The sequence below is a fragment of the Nannospalax galili genome, unplaced genomic scaffold (genome assembly GCF_000622305.1).
Source record: "Nannospalax galili isolate Female #2095 unplaced genomic scaffold, S.galili_v1.0 scaffold639, whole genome shotgun sequence".
Classification (NCBI taxonomy): Eukaryota; Metazoa; Chordata; class Mammalia; order Rodentia; family Spalacidae; genus Nannospalax; species Nannospalax galili.
In genome coordinates, this window is record NW_008344644.1 from 2,041,312 (window position 1) to 2,049,530 (window position 8,219).

At 33.8% G+C, this 8,219-nt stretch overlaps 1 protein-coding gene across 11 annotated transcripts in view; it reads left to right on the forward strand.

The window, feature by feature from the left end:
* Sema3a (semaphorin 3A) overlaps positions 1-8,219 on the forward strand; it is a 540,175-nt gene that overhangs the window by 300,334 nt on the left and 231,622 nt on the right. The window lies entirely within an intron of this gene.

Consider the following 8,219-nt stretch of genomic DNA (forward strand, 5'->3'; position numbering starts at 1 on the left):
ATATGAACTTTTTGTTTAGTATTTATGTAACTCAAGTGTTAGTAAATGGAGTTTAAGATTAAACTGTTTCAATTCAAGTTGTTTAATTCCCCAATGTGTTGGTTTCTTAGGATTCTCAGGTTTCCAGAACTGTAGAATTGGGGGTGGGGCAATGACTGGCTTCCAATTATGCTACATATTTTAGCCCACAAAGCAAAAGAAGAGTATCGAAGATTTCCAGAGCTGTGTCTCTTTTATTCATTACTGCTACATCAAAAATGTTTTTAATTTTCCTACATTAGGGAGTATCTCTTTCTGAAATCTCTGTGAGCAGAGATACCAAGTAAGAAAGAGACATAATTTTCACACTTTGATGAGAAAATTAAACACTTATTTAGTGTGTTTATTTGGATTTAACATTGTATAAAAGCCTTTGAATTGGAAAATGAATTTTAGTATAGCATTTTTAAGTCACAAAAATAGATTTAAAGCATCAACCAACAATTGCATTCTATTACACAAATTATTAAAAATCATATAGCATCCATTCAGTCCATTAAGACTCTACTATGTTTCTATATGTTAACTATCTAAAGTATTTACACCCTGTTTTTCTATACTCTACATGGTAACTATCCCAAAATTATTTCCATTGCATGTAATCTATATCTACATTAGGCTTTGCTTAGTATTTTCTCTCTTTGAGAGGATACAGTCAAGATATTCTTAGGTTGACAGTCCACTTTAAACAAGTTTACACTCCTTGTAAGTTTGACATTCAACTTTAACTCTTAGGGATGTAAATGGCTACATGCTATTATTTGAAATTAAAAAGTTTGAAATAAATGCATTTAAAAAATCTGTTAGACTTTAAGATTCTTATCTAAGTTCCAAATTATAAAATAAACATCTTTTATACTTCCTTATTTAATAAGAATTTCATCTCCATACTAATAATTATTCTCCATGGTGGAACAGGCACCTGTTGTGTCTATACAAATCATGAATAGCATTTAATTGAAGCATTTCTTTGTTATATACAGATTCTTTTAACTTGTCTGATGGAGCAAGTTGCAGATTCTATAGGATATATATATATATATATATATATAATGTCTTTATAAACCATACATTTTAAACAATGGCATCCATCAGAATTATTGTGTTTCCCTTTAAATCTACAACTCTTCCACAGCTCCAAAACAGTTCTGCTGATATACCAGGAACTTGGTAGTTTGGTAAAATAAACTGTTAAATGGACAACAAGAAGCAGGAGAAAAATCATGGTCCCAGCAGTTTTTCTTCTGTCATTTTATTGGTCTGTCATTACCTTTTTGTTTCTGTATGAACACTTGTTCTGCCAAAAGCACATGCCTGGTAGCCAATTGTCAGGACTTTGCTTATAAACTATAAGAGATAAAGCTACTTTTCCCTGCTTAATTGGATGTCAAACACAGTTAAAACATTCACTGCATCACTCTTAAAATATTGCAGCATGACTCATGAAGAGTTAAATCCCTGCCAACCTTAATTTCCCATGGTCACTTGTCTTCAAAGCTCCACCATTAACCCTCTCATTGCTCAGGTTGCCAAGATGAATTTTCAAGCAATCACTGTGTTTGCTTTCTACTTTTCTCATCCTGCCTCATAGTAGATGAAAGAGACATGAAATGTTAAATGAGAAAGAGAGAGAAGTATAATGATAAAGGCAGTCTTTGAAGGGGATGCACTTACATATCTAATAAGGTACCACTTGCTTTCTAGGAAAAGGGAAATGAGTAGGTGTGCTCAGAACCATCTGGAGAAGTGATAATGTTAGAAGAACAGGGTAGGCTGGCTTCTCCTCTGAACTAATCTGATTTAGAATCGTTGTGGGGGAAGAAAATGTGAGAATTCTGTAAATCTCAGCAGTCACATAGAAGTTATCCTCCAGAAACATTCAATCAGAGATGCTTTTGCCTTCTTTGGGTGTGTGAAAAATGGCTAGCTAAATGTTAAAATGCTCCTTTTAAAAGGTGACACATAATTGACTATTTCCTCTACAAAATTAGTCAAATTTTACTTTTCTTATGAAATAGTAGAATATCATAGGATCTTTGATTTGGAATGTGTAGCACAATGAAATCTTCAGAAAAACTTGTGTGAATCACAAGAAAAAATAGTTTTGGTGGTTTTAAACAAATAACAAATGTTCCATCACTCAATGTAATGTTTTTATCCAGGATACTATGTGCCTCAGATTTACCAGAAATCAAAGACACATGCAAGTCTCAGTGTGATGGTGTCCTGTGAATCCAAAGGTTAAATCAATGGTTTTAACCTTACCTTCATATGGAGGACTTGGTAAATAGCACTTAAATAAAGGGCAGGCACCTTAAAGTGTTGTTTTTTTTTTTTTTTTTATCTGCTGAAGTTTTTTTTTTTCTCCCAGAATCAAGTTGTTTAGTTTTTATATAAATGAAATTACCACCTAGAATTTCTCATATGTCTCTGATACTAAGGACTTTTCATTAAAAAATCTAAAGTAAATTTTTCAAAAGTGGCTTTATCTTTTACTCAAAGTATTATGACTGCCATACAAATTATTTAATACATAAGAAGCTTAAAAAATTTTACTTTTTTCTGTACTGCAATTCTTTTTTTACCCAAAGAATATTTATACATAATATGTGTGCACGGTCATTCCCGTAAATGTGCCTTCATATGTAAGTGCAAATATTTTATTATAAATGAGATATAGATCTGATATTGATATTTATAGTTAAGTAGACAAATTTTGGCAAACAACAGGGTGTGAAACATTAAAATTCTTTACAAATAATTTTATTGTCTTTAAATTCGGCTTTTGATTCAGCGTCCTGCATTTAACATAGTGAAAAGTAGTCTTTAAAAAAAAATTCAAGAAAGTATGTCCTAGAAAAATAATGAAAAATAAAAATAAATTAAGACAAAAACACATCTTGTGATTCAATTCTGGTCAAATCAATGAGGGCCATTGAAAAAGTCTTCATTTATAGTTCTTCTTCCTAAAGCTGCCAACCAGACTGACCTTTGAAGTGACAATATATACACTGCAGACATTAACAAACAGAGCAATGCTGAGCCCATAAAGCCATTACATAAAATCTCTAACCCATTAACTTTTAATAATGGAATCTGAAATCTGAATGATTTTCCAAACTGTATTTTTCCTTTTTCCATCACATGAATGATTTCTAAGATTATACTATTATAAGTGATATGGTCTATCTAGTTTTTTAATGAACTCTATAGAGATCCGTGGTATCAAATTCCCTTTGTTTTCAGATATTTTATTATTACATAGAATCCAAACAGTGAAAATATTAAATATAATGTGATTTGAGTACAATTGTATTTAAATTATATACTCAAGAAGTAATGTAATTGAAGGATCTTTTAGGAATAAATTTAGGTAGAATTCATTAAAATGATCACATATTGATAAAAACAAATTGTACACTTTTGGTTGTAGATATTATCCTTTGTAGGAATAGACAATTGTATTATACACTAAATTTTGCATCACATTTCAAATGTGTGCTTTAAAAATTTGTATTATAATGTAATCTTGAATTTTAAGATGTTTATGAAAAAAATGTGGTTTAGCTTTTTAATCCCATTTTTTTCACCCAAACTTCAGTCGCCCATCTGGACATCACAGCTCCATGTCAAAATATTACAACTTCACATGTTTTGAAGGACTTTTATTTCCAAGTCAAGATCATCTTAAATAAAATTTCCACTTAGATTTGTCCAAAATTTTCTAAAGTGTCCAATATGAAAAATAAAATTGGGGGTTGATCATTATCTAATAGCTTTTATTTACAGAATACAGATACTATATCTTGGCAAGTTATATAGTAAGATAATTACACTTACCAAAACTATGTAAATATACTCAAGTGATCCATTCCTGCAAAGTTATAAGAGAAGTCTCCAGAACTTATGACAACACTGAGCTAAGTTTAATACTTGGATTAAGAATTATTTTCTAAAGATCAACCAGTAGTTGTAAACACAAATTAGAACAAGTGTGAATCTTGGATGGCCTTTACCCCTTTCTGACTTCTAAGGTGCTATTTAAAGGCATAACCATGATTTGCAGTTCTGTGCTTCCACTAATAGGTGGCAGTAGCAATTTGTGACAGCTCTTTCATTACGTTGAAGTAGGCAGGCTGCTTGGATAAATACAGAGAATAACAGTGTAGAGGCCAAGCTTGGAAAAAAACTAGCAGAAGAGCCATGGGATGCATCATGAAAAAACCAGAAGCATCACTTAAGATAGAATTGCTAAGGAGTTTGATGTGTTCTCTAGAATGAACTTATTAGGACATTTTCCCAAAGTAGAATTAAGTGGTTCTAAGTAAGAAACATATATGTACATTTTATTTAAATGAGACTTTATATATGAAATTATTCCATAAAATGTTAAACCAACTACTGAGTGACAATAGTACCAAGAAATTAAAATGGTGAAGGGAAGTTGTGCATATTTGTGTGTGTACAGCTTATATGGGCTCATTGCATTAATCATAAAATATGCTTATTAGGAAGAGTTAGCCAGCCTGTGGCATATTATGGCCCATCATGTATAATTGCAGAGTAGCTACCTAAGTACATAAAATGTTTAGAAAAGCTACATTGTAGTTTCAATATAATGGCTACTTTAAATTTTTAGTGTATTTTCAGTGATTATTACAATTAAACATACAGAAAAATCAGTGAACTCTATCTAACACAAATAAGTCTGAAAGTCTCCAGCTACTATCTCCTTCTATTGCCAAGACATAAACATCTGCACAAATAGAGAATTCACACACTATTCCCAAACAGTAACAAAGCTGCACTCTGTCAAACCCAGGATAAGAAAATATACAATTTATACTTGAACTAGGGAATGAAGATAAGCAAAAATAAAATTCTGTTGATAAATATGAAGAATGGTTTGGTCTTCATATTTTCTAGAAGCTTAGTGTCAAAATAAAGGGACTACTAACTCGGGGAGCTTTGTTATAATTTAAATGACTCACTAAACCTGAATTTGTAGGTTTCCCTTGCTTAGATAGATGTGACTGTGGCATGGGAAATAATGTTGACCAAACTTTATACTGACTTAATGTGTAGCTACGACCATAAATATGACTGGGGATAAAATACAACACAACCCACTTGAGTGTTCATCAACAAACTAAGTGAAAGAATGCTATTAAAAATATCAAATGAGTGTGTACATCTGTGAAAGTGATCCCATGAATCTTCCTGGTTATGCCAGATTATGAATATTATTAGTTTGCATTTTATCTGTTCCATGGTTAGCACAGTGCCACTCATTGTTAACTGATGTTGTGCTTTATTTGACATTTCTTGTTTTATAATCTGACAATTTTACCTTTTGGAAAAAATGTAATTCCTTTGCTATACACAAATTTATAAATTAATACTGAGTTCTCAATGAGTTGCAACAGTGTAGTTGTGATGGTAAGTTTTGATTGTCAGTTTGGCACTATGTAGAATCACCTGAGAAAAGTCGCAATAAGGGATTATCCACATTGACTTGGCTGTGGAAATGCCTGTGGTTGATTTTCTTAATTACACTAAATGATGTGTACATCAGCATTCCCTAGTCGGGATCCTGAACTGTTCAAGATTCAGGAAATGCGACTGAGCACAGAGAAGCAAGCATGTAAATGAGCATGCATTAGTTTCCCTCAGCTTTGAGTATGGAAGTGATAGGACCCGTTGTTTAAAGTTCCTGCCTTGACTTCCGCATAATAATGGACTATAATCTGGAACTGTAAGCTAAACAAACCCTTTTCTTTTCTAAGACTCTTTGTCAGAGCCTTTTATCATAGCAACAGTGATGAGAACTAGGACCATGGTATTACATAGAAAGCAAATGTTGAACAGGCTGTGAGAATAGAGATGTAGAGATATGCAGAGGTGTATTTTGATTTCCCTTATTCTCTTATGGAGAGAGAGAGAGAGAGAGAGAGAGAGAGAGAGAGAGAGAGAGAGAGAGGAGAGAGAGATTTTAAAATTTGAAAGTGGGTAAGGTAAAGATAAGTGATTCATCCTTATTCTCAGTGGAGTCAAACACTTACCAAGAACAAATCAGTCCGTTCAAATGAAGTTAGGAGGTAATCACAGAGAAGTTAATGGGGATTACTTTTAGTGTCCACACTGGGCAGCAACCTGCCTTTGTGCTCTTATAGCTTCTTAAGATGCAGCATCTCAGAGCCTCTCTTTCTTCTTATGCTTATCAGAGTTGCTCACTACCTCTGTTGCTTTTTCTCCAGTCATATTTCTTCCCTTGGCTTGTGCTCAATGGTTATGGAGTGGTCCTGGTATGGTCTAATTTGTTTATCCATTGCCATGGCCAAGCACTCTGACCAATACAAACTTGGGGAAGAAAGGTTTTATTCTATTCAGTTTACATCCCCTGGGTCACAGTTCATCACTGGGAGAGCCCAAGGTAGGAACTCAGGGCAGAACCTGGAGGCAGGAGCTGAAGCACAGGCCATGGAGGAACACTGCTTATTTGCTGTTCTCCCCTAGCCTGTGCTCAACCTGCTTTCTTACACAACACAGGCCCCCCTGCCCAGGGGTGGCACCACCCACAGTGGCTGGGCCCTCCCACATCATTCCCAAATCAAGAAAATACCCAACAGGTGTGGCCACAGGGCAGTCCAATGGAGGCAATTCCCAAGTTGAGGATCCCTCTGTCCAGGTATGTCAACTTGAAACTAAAGCTCCCCAGCATAGCCCCTACTTTCTCATGAGAATGAATTTGATAGGAAATAGCCACAGGACTCTTTTCTGAACTTTGAATCTACAAACTACACATTGAGTTCTTTGTTTAACATTTGCATCTCGAACAACTCAGAAGACAGGAGCTAAATTCCTTAGGTTGCATGAGACCATATTCTGATATTTGAAATATACATAAATTTATAGTTTGGTGGATATTCATAAAAATACATACATTATCCTGATGACAAAGTGGAAGTATGAAGAAAGGATAGTAGGACAGCTACCAAAAGTGTTTTTATGTACAGACCATAACTACTCAGTGTCACATTCAGGCAAAACTAAAATAAAGGTTAAGTCAAGGCTATTGAAATGCTCATAGCTGTTTATGATATGAATCATGAATTTTAGGTTTTCATCTTCAATTTGAAGTCTCAAGAGACTGAAGTCTACTGTGTTTATGCCACCATTGATGAGTGAGTTTAAAGAAGGTTTTCACCAGTTCTGCTGACTTCGTTTACAAAATAAGCTATTGTTTCTTACTTGCACTCTCTATGTCAAATATACACATAGAAACACACACTTATCTGTCAAATTTCTGCATGAATGAATAGATTCCTGAATTGAAAAGAATGAAATTAGAGTGACTTCTAAAGAAGGTGGGATCACATCTCCTGAAGACTTATGGGGCCTTTACAACAAGGTGTAAGAAGACATGCTTTGAATGACTAGGAAGTTGTGAGACGGAACACATGGAGAGTGAACACTGCAACCGAAAGCTTTCTTTATGTCTTGTCGTCTTAAAAAAATTGTCATGTCTTATATGATTTGTAGCTTATATATTTCATACAATGGATAGTGTTCAGCTCCAATATAAGAGAACAGGCCCTCTGTGGAATTAATATATGGATGTCTAGGTTTGTTTGCAAATGAGATCAAGATGGCCAAGTAGCACATACTCTAAGGCCTTTCCACTGTGGTTGGAGTCATTTGGGTTTATCTATCTTTTCTTTGAATATTATTCCAGGTATATAAGTAAGTCTTCTTTCTAACCAAAAGAAAAAAAGAAAGAAAGAAAAAAAAAAACACTAACTGAGCCTGGGTATCCAGTGTAGAAAATACTACTATATGCTGCCATGGTTCCTTGAGATTACTGACTAAACAATCCAACACCCTATTTTTTCTACTAGTTATTTCTTATTTATCCTGATTTATTGTTGTGGCAGCAACTTGTGAAGAGCATTTCCTATTTTACAAATATATTGGAGTATTAAGGCACTTTTGACATCACAAGATGGGTATCACTCTAGCAGTATGTCTCTGTTTTATATATTTATATATAAAAGTCATATGTCCTTAAATGTAAAATCATAAATTGTATATATTTGAGATGTTTCTGTATCTCGCTTACAAAAAATAATAATTTCAAAACAAACACACTGGTAAAATATTAGAGCATCCCTTGCCTTAAT